Genomic DNA, 15,343 nt, shown 5'->3' on the forward strand with positions numbered 1-15,343 from the left:
CAGTTGGAGGATAAACAAGGTATGCACAAACCTTGCTCACGTTCAGTATGAACGAATTTAAAATATGTTTTATGATTTGCGCCAAGGGCGATGACCGAAGTCGATGCTCTTAAAAAGGCTGTTGCCGAGGCCGAGAGAAAGGCAGCCGCAGAGCGGGCTCTTCGTGAGAAGCACGAGGCCAGGGTTATTGAAGCTGAGTAGGAGCTTCAACAGGTCGTGAAAAGATGCGAGGCCTTGGAGCAGAGTCTAACGGAGAAAGAATCTGAACTTGCCAAGGCTCATCAGGCCGCATGCGATGCCCGGGGGGAAACCCAAGGTGCCCTGCAGGAGAGCCAAGAGGCGAGGAAGATCGCAGCAGGCAAGGCTTGTTCCATGTAAGGCAAGTATTTGGGCAGAGAATCATGTTTCTAATATTGAGTTTGGATTTATCCAGGTGTATTTGTGGAGCTGCCACGCAGCATATTTGATGCAAGGAACATTGCGGATAAGCTCTTCTGGTCACAGTATCTGGCACCGAATTATCCGGTGCCTTTTGCCGATCAGCTGAGGTAGCTGATCGAACTATAGAGGGCGGCCGAGCTAGCCATGCAGGATTAAATTATCCAGCTATGGCCCGCTAAGCCGATTCCAGGCAGCTACTTCAGGCTCGTGAAGCGGCTTGCGAGTGCCTGCCCTTGACTGGACATCGTCAAGCGGTCGGTCTGTATAGAGGGTGCGCGAATGGCCTTCGCCCGCGCAAAGGTGCACTGGGGGAAGATGGATGCTGAAAAGCTGGTGACTGAGGGACCACCGGAGGGAAAGGAGCACCGCAAGCCTGAGTTATATTATGAAAGTGTCCTGAAAGGATCCTGCCTTGCGGCGGAGCAATGCACCAAGGACATTATATTTCCATGAATACAATCATGTTGTCCTTTGTAATGTTGAACAAGGTCATTTCTATTATTTATTTCCTGTATATGAAAGTTTATCCTCCTGCGCGGCTGTTTTATATATTAATGCTGAGAGTTGGCCAGTCGTCGGCTTCTGCCCCCACGTAGGAAGTACGGGGGTGTTCGGGATAAATCTAATCACTCTTTATCCCAGTTTTGGGTCCTTTGAAGGAGGTGTTCAGCACAACGAACCAGGCAATCAGAATATAGGGCTTTATCACTCTCACTTAGCCATAGGAGCTTTAGAAAAGGAAGGTAGGCGTAGCCCCTGGTGTTCGGAAGACCGCACGAGGGGCTCTATAAGCACCTGATCGGACGAAAAGCTGATCCATCGCACGCTGCATTGGTTATGGCATTATGCGGGATAAACCTTAAAGATTTTACAACCTCTCGAACAGCTGACCAGCTCTCGCCGTATCAAGACAGTCAGTTTTCGGCTTTCTCTATTGAGGTCCTCGTCCGGAAGAACCGGGACACAATCGCAGTAGTTCTCCCTGTGCCGCCTTAGCCGATATAGCAGAACGTAAGGCAGCAAAACATGGGAGTCGGGCAAACCCAACATTTGACCCAAGACATGATTCGGAGCTAATGCATATAATGCTATAAGTTCAGGGTGCCGAACTACCAGGAAGGTGTTCGGACTTTATTGCCGTATTACGGGTAAAACGAAGCCCCTGGCATATTTAAGGCACATCACGGTGTACGTATGCCATTTGACAAAAGAATTTCAATAAGAGACAATGGCAGATAAGCATCATATAAATCCACATGTTGTATTTGAATAATACGTCGATGCATATGAGTACATGTAAAGTAATAATAAAAAAAGAGAAAGTGACTGCGGAACGTACTGAGACCAGGTGGGAAGAAGCTGTGTGCGGATCCGGAGTGCAGTAGGATGGTCATCGAGGGGAATATCTAAGGGTTCCCTTGCGCGTTCGAGTTGCTTCCATATCGTCGGTCCTTGCCTAGGCAAAAATGAACCTATACAGAAAATGCAGGATGTGTTTGTGTGCCGCGGAGCGGTTGAGCCACGGTGTGTGGCCTGTCCTGGCCTTCGCCAGAGTGTTTAATTGAGCTCTAGACGAGCCGGGCTATCCTGCCGTGAAGTAGTTCGGAGTCCTTTGGCGGTGTCCAGGAGCTTGGCCGTCGACTCGAGGTCCGATTGAAAGGTACCGCTTGTTGCTTCTGCTGTTAAAGCAGCGGTATACTCTTTGGTACCGAGGGGGAGTTTGGCCTTGCCATTAACCGTGATGACGCCTGATACGTCCATTTTGCATCATGCTTTTATATCGATATTCATTGCATTATGGGCTGTTATTACACATTATGTCACAATACTTATGCCTATTCTCTCTTATTTTACAAGGTTTACATAAAGAGGGAGAGTGCCGGCAGCTGGGATTCTGGGCTGGAAAAGGAGCAAATATTAGAGACCTATTCTGCACAGCTCCAAAAGTCTTGAAACTTCACGGAAGTCATTTTCAGAATATATAAAAAAATAATGAGCACAAGAAGTTCCAGAGGGGGGCCACACCCTGCCCACGAGGGTGGGGGCGCGCCCTACCCCCCTGGGCGCGCCCCCTGCCTCATGGGTCCCCTGGTGGCCCTCCGATGCCCATCTTCTGCTATATGGATTCTTTCGATGAGGAAAAAAATCATAAGCCAGCTTTCGGGACGAGACTCTGCCGCCACGAGGCGGAACCTCGGTGGAACCAATCTAGGGCTCCGGTGGAGCTGTTCTGCCGGGGAAACTTCCCTCCGGGAGGGGGAAATCATCGCCATCATCATAACCAACGATCCTCTCATCGAGAGGGGGTCAATCTCCATCAACATCTTCACCAGCACCATCTCCTCTCAAAACCCTAGTTCATCTCTTGTATCCAATTCTTGTCTCTAAGTCCGGGATTGGTACCTGTGGGTTGCTAGTAGTGTTAATTACTCCTTGTAGTTGATGCTAGTTGGTTTATTTGGTGGAAGATCATATGTTCAGATCCTATATGCACATTAATACCCCTCTGATTATGAACATGAATATGCTTTGTAAGTAGTTACGTTTGTTCCTGGGGACATGGGAGAAGTCTTGCTATTAGTAGTCATGTGAATTTGGTATTTGTTCGATATTTTGATGAGATGTATGTTGTCTCTCCTCTAGTGGTGTTATGTGAACGTCGACTACATGACACTTCACCATTATTTGGGCCTAGAGGAAGGCATTGGGAAGTAATAAGTAGATGATGGGTTGCTAGAGTGACAGAAGCTTAAACCCTAGTTTATGCGTTGCTTCGTAAGGGGCTGATTTGGATCCATATGTTTCATGCTATGGTTAGGTTTACCTTAATACTTTTGTTGTAGTTGCGGATGCTTGCAATAGAGGTTAATCATAAGTGGGATGCTTGCCCAAGTAAGGGCAGTACCCAAGCACCGGTCCACCCACATACCAAATTATCAAAGTACCAAACATGAATCATATGATCTTGATGAAACCTAACTTGACGATAATTCCCATGTATCCTCAGGAGCGCTTTTCTCTATATAAGAACTTGTCCAGGCTTGTCCTTGCTACAAAAAGGATTGGGCCACCTTGCTGCACTTTACTTACTTTTGTTACTTGTTGCTCGTTACCAATTATCTTATCACAAAACTATCTGTTACCTATAATTTCAATGCTTGCAGAGAATACCTTGTTGAAAACCTCCTATCATTTCCTTCTGCTCCTCGTTGGGTTCGACACTCTTACTTATTGAAAGGACTATGATAGATCCCCTATACTTGTGGGTCATCAAGACTCTTTTCTGGTGCCGTGCCGGGGAGTGAAGCGCCTTTGGTAGGTGGAATTTGGTAAGGAAAAATTTATATAGTGTGCTGAAATTTACTGTCACTTGTTACTATGGAAAGTAATCTTCTGAGGGGATTGTTCGGGGTATCTTCACCCCGACCAGTAGAGCAAAGAGTTGCTCCTCAACCTACTGAACCTACTGAAAGTGAAAATGTCTACTTTGAAATTCCTTCTGGTATGTTAGAAAAACTGCTAGCTAATCCTTTTGCAGGAGATGGAACAAAGCATCCCGATGAGCACTGATACGTCTCCAACGTATCTATAATTTTTGATTGCTCCATGCTATATTATCTATTGTTTTGGACATTATTGGGATTTATTATCCACTTTTATATTATTTTTGGGACTAACCTATTAACCGGAGGCCTAGCCCAGAATTGTTGTTTTTCCTGTTTTAGGGTTTCGAAGAAAAGGAATATCAAACGGAGTCCAAACGGAATGAAACCTTCGGGAACGTGATTTTCTCAATGAACAAGACCCAGGAGACTTGGACACTACGTCAACACACAAAGAGGAGGCCACGAGGTAGGGGGCGCACCTACCCCCCCAGGCGCGCCCTCGACCCTCGTGGGCCCCCTGTTGCTCCACCGACGTACTCCTTCCTCCTATATATACCTACGTACCCCCAAACGATCAGATACAAAGCCAAAACCCTAATTCCACCGCCGTAACTTTCTGTATCCATGAGATCCCATCTTGGGGCCTATTCTGGAGCTCCGTCGGAGGAGGCATCGATCACGGAGGGCTTCTACATCAACACCATAGCCCCTCCGATGAAGTGTGAGTAGTTTACCTCAGACCTACGGGTCCATAGTTAGTAGCTACTCCCTCCGTTCCGAATTACTTGTCGCTGGTATGGATGTATCTAGATGTATTTTAGTTCTAGATACAACCATTTCTGCGACGAGTAATTTGGAACGGAGGGAGTAGATGGCTTCTTCTCTCTTTTTGGATCTCAATACAATGTTCTCCCCCTCTCTTGTGGAGAACTATTCGATGTAATCTTCTTTTTGCGGTGTGTTTGTTGAGATCGATGAATTGTAGGTTTATGATCAAGTCTATCTATGAACAATATTTGAATCTTCTCTGAATTATTTTATGTATGATTGGTTATCTTTGCAAGTCTCTTCGAATTATCAGTTTGGTTTGGCCTACTAGATTGATCTTTCTTGCAATGGGAGAAGTGCTTAGCTTTGGGTTCAATCTTGTGGTGTCCTTTCCCAGTGACAGTAGGGGAAGCAAGGCACGTATTGTATTGTTGCCATCGAGCATAACAAGATGGGGTTTTCTTCATATTGCATGAGTTTATCCCTCTACATCATGTCATCTTGCTTAAGGCGTTACTCTGTTTTCATTAACTTAATACTCTAGATGCATGCTGGATAGCGGTCGATGAGTGGAGTAATAGTAGTAGATGCAAGCAGGAGTCGGTCTACTTGTGTCGGACGTGATGCCTATATACATGATCATACCTAGATATTCTCATAACTATGCTCAATTCTATCAATTGCTCAACAGTAATTTGTTCACCCACCATAGAATACTTATGCTCTCGAGAGAAGCCAGTAGTGAAACCTACGGCCCCCGGGTCTATCGTCATCATATTAATCTCCCAATACTTAGTTATTTCCTTTGCTGTTACTTTGCTTTTATTTTACTTTGCATCTTTATCACAAAAATACCAAAAATATTATCTTATCATATCTATCAGATCTCACTCTCGTAAGTGGCCGTGTAGGGATTGACAATCCCTTATCGCGTTGGTTGCGAGGATTTATTTGTTTTGTGTAGGTACGAGGGACTGGCGCGTAGCCTCCTACTGGATTGATACCTTGGTTCTCAAAAACTGATGGAAATACTTACACTACTTTGCTGCATCATCCCTTCCTCTTCGGGGAAAACCAACGCAATGCTCAAGAGGTAGCAAGAAGGATTTCTGGCGCCGTTGCTGGGGACGTCTATGCAAAAGTCAATATACCAAGTACCCATCACATACCCTTATCTCCCGCATTACATTATTTGCCATTTGCCTCTCGTTTTCCTCTCCCCCACTTCACCCTTGCCGTTTTATTCGCCCTCTCTCTCTATCCCCCCTCTCTTTCTCTATTTGCCTCTTTTTGCCTGCTTGCTTTTTGTTTGCTTGTGTGTTAGTTCATTTGCTTGTCATTATGGCTAGTCCCTTATCTTCTCCGTTATCTCCCGAGAATGAAATTCTAAATTTTAAGAAAAGGGAGGGGGGAAATCTAAAAGACGCTTGGTATAGAATTTGCAATGCTCAAAATAGATATACCGGGAAGCAATCTACTTCTGTTCTTCTTCGCAATTTTTATGTAGGCGTTACTCCTTGGCACAGATATGTCCTTGATACTATTACTGGAGGGAACTTCTTGGGTAGCCATACTTTTGATTCTTATAAGGCTATGATAGATTTGTTTGGCTCACCCCCTCTTTTGGTTAATGGAACGGTATTAACTTTGGAGCATGTAATGCAAAGACTTGAAATTATTGAAAATAAGGTTGCTACCATAGAGATAATTGAAAATTTTGATAAAAAGATCCACAACTGAATCTCTCAATATGGATCTAAAGTAGGAGTCACTTTGAAAAATATTAAAGAGAAGGAACCCATAGTTAATGAGAAAATAAATCACGATTCCACTAGAATCGATAAACTTGAGGATATTATTAACAACTTGGGAACCGCTTTTTCTTCCGTAAAGAATACTCCAAGTCCTCCCACTAAAATTCCCAAGTTTATGTATGTTCCTAAAAATAAGGGTGAATCCTCTAGTAAGGAAACTACGGATCTCAAATCTATAAGTATTCATCCCAATCTTTTTGCTATCATTAAGGAACCATTTGTTACAAATGATTTTTTCGATCTTGTGCCTAAAAGTTTGATAATCAATAAAAATAAAGAAATTCCTAAAGATGGTAGATGCCTCATTGAATAATTGCCTACCAAAGATGGCAATACCTAGATCTATCCTTGTTTGTTATTTCTAGCTAGGGGCGTTAAACGATAGCGCTTGTTGGGAGGCAACCCAATTTTATTTTTATTCCTTGCTTTTTGCTCCTGTTTAGTAATAAATAATTTATCTAGCCTCTGTTTTGGTTGTGTTTTTTGTGTTTAATTAGTGTTTGTGCCAAGTAGAACTATTGGGAAGACTTGGGGAAAGTCTTGTTACACTTGCTGTAAAAAAACAGAAACTTTAGCGCTCACGAGAACTAATGCCATTTTTATTTGGAAAGTGATATTTAGTTAATTCTTTTTGAATATGATTAATAGATAAATTCCTCACGTCCAGAAATTTATTTTGGAATTTTTGGCGTTCCAGATCTTGCGCTATCTACAGATTACTAGAGACTGTTCTGTCTTTGACAGATTCTGTTTTTCGTGTGTTATTTGCTTATTTTGATGAATCTATGGCTAGTAAAATAGTTTATAAACCATAGAGAAGTTGAAATACAGTAGGTTTAACACCAATATAAATAAAGAATGAGTTCATTACAGTACCTTGAAGTGTCATTTTGTTTTCTTTCGCTAAAGGAGCTCACGAGATTTTCTACTTTGAGTTTTGTGTTGTGAAGTTTTCAAGTTTTGGGTAAAGATTTGATGGATTATGGAACAAGGAGTGGCAAGAGCCTAAGCTTGGGGATGCCCATAGAACCCCCAAGATAATCTAAGGACACCTAAAAGCCAAAGCTTGGGGATGCCCCGGAAGGCATCCCCTCTTTCGTCTACTTCTATCGGTAACTTTACTTGGAGCTATATTTTTATTCGCCACATGATATGTGTTTTGCTTGGAGCGTCTTGTATGATTTGAGTCTTTAATTTTTAGTTTACCACAATCATCCTTGCTGTACACACCTTTTGAGAGAGCCATACATGATTTGGAATTGGTTAGAATACTCTATGTGCTTCGCTTATTTCTTTTGAGTTATATAGTTTTGCTCTAGTAATTCACTTATATCTTTTAAAGCACGGTGGTGGATTTGTTTTATAGAAACTATTGATCTCTCATGCTTCACTTAGATTATTTTGAGAGTCTTAAATAGCATTGTAATTTGCTTAAAATCCTAATATGCTAGGTATTCAAGATTAGTAAAATTTTCTTATGAGTGTTTTCAATACTAAGAGAAGTTTGATGCTTGATGATTGTTTTGAGATATGGAGGTAATAATATCAAGGTCGTGTTAGTTGAGTAGTTGAGAAACTGAGAAATGCTTGTGTTGAAGTTTGCAAGTCCTGTAGCATGCACGTATGGTAAACGTTATGTAACAAATTTGAAACATGAGGTGTTATTTGATTGTCCTCCTTATGAGTGGCGGTCGGGGACGAGCGATGGTCTTTTCCTACCAATCTATCCCCCTAGGAGCATGCACGTAGTGCCGAGGTTTTTGATGAATTGTAGATTTTTGCAATAAGTATGTGAGGTCTTTATGACTAATGTTGAGTCCCTGGATTATACGCACTCTCACCCTTCCATCCTTGCTAGCCTCTTCAGTACCGTGCATTGCCCTTTCTCACATTGAGAGTTGGCACAAACTACGCCGGTGCATCCAAACCCCGTGATATGATACGCTCTTTCACACATAAACCTCCTTATATCTTCCTCAAAACAGCCACCATACCTACCTATTATGGCATTTCCACAGCCATTCCGAGATATACTGCCATGCAACTTTCCACCATTCCGTTTATCATGACACATTCATTATTGTCATATTGCTTAGCATGATCATGTAGTTGACATAGTATTTGTGGCAAAGCCACCGTTCATAATTCTTTTATACATGTCACTCTTGGTCCATTGCATATCCCAGTACACCGCCAGAGGCATTCATATAGAGTCATCTTTTGTTCTAGTATCGAGTTGTAAATAAATAGAAGTGTGATGATCCTCATTTTCTAGAGCATTGTCCCAAGTGAGGAATTATAAAAAAAAGAAAAGAGAAAGGCCATAAAAGAAAAGAGGAGGCCAAAAAAAGAAAAAAAATGAGAGAAAAAGAGAGAAGGGACAATGTTACTATCCTTTGCCACACTTATGCTTCAAAGTAGCACCATAATATTCATGATAGAGAGTCTCTTGTTTTGTCACTTTCATATACTAGTGGGAATTTTCATTATAGAACTTGGCTTGTATATTCTAACAATGGGCCTCCTCAAGTGCCCTAGGTCTTCGTGAGCAAGCAAGTTAGATGCACACCCACTTAGTTTCTTTTGTTGAGCTTTCATACATTTATAGCTCTAGTGCATCCGTTGCATGGCAATCCCTACTCCTTGAATTAACATGAATCGGTTTGCATCTACATAGCCCATTGATTAGCCTCGTTGATGTGAGACTTTCTCCTTTTTGTCTTCTCCACATAACCCCCCTCATTATATTCTATTCCACCCATAGTGCTATGTCCATGGCTCGCACTCATATATTGCGTGAAAGCTTATAGGTTTGAGATTAGTAAAGTATGAAACAATTGCTTGGATTGTCATCAGGGTTGTGCATGATGAGAGCATTCTTGTGTGACGAAAATGGAGCATGACTAAACTATATTATTTTGTAGGGATGAACTTTCTTTGGCCATGTTATTTTGAGAAGACATAATTGCTTAGTTAGTATGCTTGAAATATTATTATTTTTATGTCAATATGAACTTTTGTCTTGAATCTTTCAGATCTGAATATTCATACCACAATTAAGAAGAAATACATTAAAATTATGCCAAGTAGCACTCCACATCAAAAATTCTGTTTTTATCATTTACCTACTCGAGGACGAGCAGGAATTAAGCTTGGGGATGCTTGATACGTCTCCAACGTATCTATAATTTTTGATTGCTCCATGCTATATTATCTACTGTTTTGGACATTATTGGGATTTATTATCCACTTTTATATTATTTTTGGGACTAACCTATTAACCGGAGGCCCAGCCCAGAATTGCTGTTTTTTGCCTGTTTCAGGGTTTCGAAGAAAAGGAATATCAAATGGAGTCCAAACGGAATGAAACCTTCGGGAACGTGATTTTCTCAACGAAGAAGACCTAGGAGACTTGGACCCTACGTCAAGACACAAAAGAGGAGGCCACGAGGTAGGGGGGCGCGCCTCCCCCCCCCCAGGCGCGCCCTCCACCCTCGTGGGCCCCCTGTTGCTCCACCAACGTACTCCTTCCTCCTATATATACCTACGTACGCCCAAACGATCAGATACAGAGCCAAAACCCTAATTCCACCGCCGTAACTTTCTGTATCCACGAGATCCCATCTTGGGGCCTGTTCCGGAGCGCCGCCGGAGGGGGCATCGATCACGGAGGGCTTCTACATCAACACCATAGCCCCTCCGATGAAGTGTGAGTAGTTTACCTCAGACCTACGGGTCCATAGTTAGTAGCTAGATGGCTTCTTCTCTCTTTTTGGATCTCAATACAATGTTCTCCCCCTCTCTTGTGGAGAACTATTCGATGTAATCTTCTTTTTGCGGTGTGTTTGTTGAGACCGATGAATTGTGGGTTTATGATCAAGTCTATCTATGAACAATATTTGAATCTTCTCTGAATTCTTTTATGTATTATTGGTTATCTTTGCAAGTCTCTTCCAATTATCAGTTTGGTTTGGCCTACTAGATTGATCTTTCTTGCAATGGGAGAAACGCTTAGCTTTGGGTTCAATCTTGCGGTGTCCTTTCCCAGTGATAGTAGGGGCATCAGGGCACGTATTGTATTGTTGCCATCGAGGATAACAAGATGGGGTTTTCATAATATTCCATGAGTTTATCCCTCTACATCATGTCATCTTGCTTAAGGCGTGTAACGCCGTCGATGCGGCTATATCTCCCACGTGTCGAAGCACGACTTAGAGGCATAACCGCATTGAAAGCAATGTCACAAGTGAGGTAATCTTCGCAAACAACCCATGTAATACATAAGGGACAGAGATACATAGTTGGCTTACAATCGCCACTTCACACAATTACATGAATAAAGCATTACATCAACCAGTTACAATCAAGGCCCGACTACGGAGCCAAAATAAAAGAAGACTACCCCAAATGCTACACAGATCCCCGATCGTCCCGGCTAGGCTCCACTACTGATCAAATGGATCAAAACAACACAAAGGACAAGATCTTCATCAAGCTCCTCCTGAGCTTGATTGCGTCATCTGCATGGTTCAACGGCACCTGCAAGCTGGTTTTGGAAGTATCTGTGAGTCACGGGGACTCGGCAATCTCGCACCCTCGCGATCAAGACTATTTAAGCTTATAGGTAAGATAAAGGTATGAAGTGGAGCTGCAGCAAGCGACTAGCAAATATGGTGGCTAACATACGCAAAAGAGAGCGAGAAGAGAAGGCAAAAGCATGTTCGAAAATCTATGATCAAGAAGTGATTCTAGAACAACCTACGTCAAGCATAACTCCAACACCGTGTTCACTTCCCGGACCCCGCGGAGAAGAGACCATCACACGAACAACACACGATTGATGTATTTTAATTAAGATCAAATTCAGGTTTTCTACAACCGGACATTAACAAATTCCCATCTGCCCATAACCGCGGGCACGGCTTTCGAAAGTTCATAACCCTGCAGGGGTGTCCCAACTTAGCCCATCACAAGCTCTCACGGTCAACGAAGGATATTCCTTCTAGCGGGAAGACCCGATCAGACTCGAAATCCCGGTTACAAGACATCCTCGACAATGGTAAAACAAGTCCAGCAAGACCGCCCAATGCGCCAACATCCTGATAGGAGCTGCACATATCTCGTTCTCGGGGCAACACCGGATGAACACTACGTACAGCTAAAACCAGCCCTCAAGTTTCCCCGAGGTGGCGCCGCAAGTGGCTCTGTTTCGGACCAACACTTAGACAAGCACTGGCCCGGGGGGTTAAAATAAAGATGACCCTTGGGCTGGCCTAACCCAAGGGAAAAAAAGGCTAGGTGGCGAATGGTAAAACCAAGGTTGGGCCTTGCTGGAGGAGTTTTATTCAAGGCGAACTGTCAAGGGGTTCCCATTATAACCCAACCGCGTAAGGAACGCAAAATCCAGGAACATAACACCGATACGACGGAACTAGGGCGGCAAGAGTGGAACAAAACACCAGACATAAGGCCGAGCCTTCCACCCTTTACCAAGTATATAGATGCATTAATTAAATAAGAGATATTGTGATATCCCAACAAAATATCCATGTTCCAACAAGGAACACACTCCAATGTTCACCTGCAACTAACAACGCTATAAGAGGGGCTGAGCAAGCGGTAACATAGCCAAACAACGGTTTGCTAGGACAAGGTGGTTAGAGGCTTGACTTAACAATATGGGAGGCATGATAAGCAAGTGGTAGGTATCGCATCATAGGCATAGCAAAAGAGCGAGCATCTAGCAAGCAAAGATAGAAGTGATTTCGAGGGTATGGTCATCTTGCCTGAGATCCCGCAAGGAAGAAGAACGAGTCCATGAAGAAGACAAACGGACGTAGACGAACGAGTCCTCACAAACGCAATGTTACCATAACCAACCCGAAGAAGCAAAACACCGAAAAGAAGCACACAACATAGTAACAAACAACACATGAACATGATATGATATGCGGGATGCGGTATGCGGTGCATATGCATGATTTGAAAAGGAATGATTGAACCTGGCCTCAACATGGAAATCCAATAGTGCCACTGGAAAGATTAGGTGATTTCAGTGGAAATCGATATAAAGATCACCGGAATCGGATGCATGGTTTGGAAATGGCAAGCAAAACAAGTATGGCACCGGACTGCGATAATCAGCAAGTAGCCATCTAAATGCAACAAGATAAATATGCTACAGCACTCAAACATGGCAACAAAATACATGGCAGGGATCCACTCAAGAATCTTAACAAAAGATGAACACTGAGCTACGGATAAAACACTCATTAACAGGTTCAAACAAGCATGGCAAAAGAGCAAATGATAACAGGTTTCAGACTTAGTGAAATTAACACAAGTCAGGAATTTATTATCAGGAAGCATACTTTAGAGCATGAAAACTACATGCTACAGGAACTTAAAAGGGATCAAAAAATACAATTGCAAGCATGTGAACATAGCAAAAACATAAACAGATCTCAGACTTTGTGAAAAACTGGAGCATGCAAAACAGTTAACGAGTAGGCATGTTTACGAGCTCGATGCACTCACTACAGAGCATGGCATGACAAACTAAGCGTACACCCATCAAGCGTACATGGCATAGAAGATATACATTACAAAACAACAACATAGCATGCACGGATCAATAGCAACATCCTCGGCAAAATCGCTAACAAGTCAACAATCTGCCAGGATTCACGATATAGCAAAAGTAGAGCTCAATTGACTCAAGCTAGGTTGCTCCATAAATGCAAAAAAAATACATGGATGGATAGAGCACCACAATGTTAACAAAAAATCCTTACTGATCATCCTCAAAAGAGGCACGGATCACTAGGAAACAACATGAACATATGGCATACCGACAAAAACAGAACAAGGACTTGGTGAGAAACTAAGTCCCTGAAATCAGCATTACCGATTACGCTACTTTGCAAGCTTGTGCTAGTCACCACACATATCACAAAAATACATGGTAAGCCCGTATGTAAAGATGGCATGGCATATAACAAAACACATGTAGAGCTCAGGATCATATCATGCAAACATTAATCATGGCAAAAATGACAAACATCTATTTGATGAATCAGATCTGCCAAGTTTATCACATAGCCCTCTTCCAACAGCATTTCGGGCATCAAGATGAGCTCAAATGAAAATGATGCAATGAGATGAAACTATGTACGCTTTGAGACGAACATTTTGATATGCTACACGCGTGAATCGGAGCTACGGATGCAGAGTTACGACATGATGAAGATGGCAAAATAATTAGGGTTTAGAGGGAAAGTCAACCGAGGAATAGATCCAGATCCGGATCCAGATCGGCATGGAAGTCGAGGTACTCATCGGAAATGGAGAAGCAGTGGCCGGAGCGAGGAGGGGCTTGCCGGAGTGGGGCGGCAAGGTCGCCGGCATCGCGGGGTGAAGGCGGCGGCGGAGGGCGCGGCGTCAGGCAGGGTCGCCGGAGCGCTTGGTGGCGGCGGCCACCGGCGACGAGGCGGCGGCAGGGCGCCGGCGATGGAGGCAGGCGGCGGCGACGAGGGTCGGTGGCGTTGGAGGTCCGCGGCGACGGCGCGGGCTCCCGAGGCGGCGGGGCAACGCGCAGGAGGCCGGCTCAGGCGCGGGCGCGTAGTCGGGCCGGGAGGGCCGGCCGTGGGCTCGCGGGCCTGTGGTGGCGCGCGGCGGCGCTTGCCATGTGGCGGGACGCCACTGGTGCGGGCGCGGTGGCGGTTCTGTCCGGTGGACTTGGACATGTCCGGCGGCGAGAGGGAGGTGTTTTAGGGTTTGGACTATGGGATTTTCAGAGGGGATCACATATTTATAGGTAGAGGGAGCTAGGAGAGTCCAAATGAGGTGCGGTTTGCGGCCATGCGATCGTGATCGAACGAACGAGATGATGGAGGGGGTTTAGGTGGGTTTTGGACCACTTTGGAAGGGTGTTGGGCTGCAAAACTCACGAGGCCTTTTCGGTCCCTCGGTTAACCATTGGAGTATCAAATGAAGTCCAAATGGCACGAAACTTGACAGGCGGTCTACCGGTGGTAAACCAAGGCCGCATGACAAGTCTCGGTCCAATCCGAAAACGTTTAACACCCGCACATGAAAAGAGGTAGAAAGGGACGTCGGGTGACATAGAAGCGCCGGATTGCAAAACGGACAACGGGGAAAATGCTCAGATGCATGAGATGAACATGTATGCAAAAGAAATGCACATGATGACATGATATGCAATGCATGACACGCAAGCAATGACAAGGCAACAATAGCGAATAACTGGAGAACACCTGGCACATCGGTCTCGGGGCGTTACAAGGCGTTACTCTGTTTTCATTAACTTAATACTCTAGATGCATGCTGGATAGCGGTCGATGAGTGGAGTAATAGTAGTAGATGCAGGCACGAGTCGGTCTACTTGTCTCGGACGTGATGCCTATATACATGATCATACCTAGATATTCTCATAACTATGCTCAATTCTGTCAATTGCTCAACGGTAATTTGTTCACCCACCGTAGAATACTTATGCTCTCGAGAGAAGCCACTAGTGAAACCTATGGCCACTGGGTCTATCTTCATCATATTAATCTCCCAATACTTAGTTATTTCCTTTGCTTTTAATTTACTTTGCTTTTATTTTACTTTGCATCTTTATCACAAAAATACCAAAAATATTATCTTATCATATCTATCAGATCTCACTCTCGTAAGTGGTCGTGTAGGGATTGACAACCCCTTATCGCGTTGGTTGCGAGGATTTATTTGTTTTGTGTAGGTACGAGGGACTGGCACGTAGCCTCCTACTGGATTGATACCTTGGTTCTCAAAAACTGAGGGAAATACTTACGCTACTTTACTGCATCATCCCTTCCTCTTCAGGGAAAACCAACACAATGCTCAAGAGGTAGCAAGCACCTAATATATGTGGATGAAGTTTGTGGATTA

Source organism: Triticum urartu, chromosome 5 (genome assembly GCF_003073215.2).
Source record: "Triticum urartu cultivar G1812 chromosome 5, Tu2.1, whole genome shotgun sequence".
In the NCBI taxonomy this organism is placed as follows: Eukaryota; Viridiplantae; Streptophyta; class Magnoliopsida; order Poales; family Poaceae; genus Triticum; species Triticum urartu.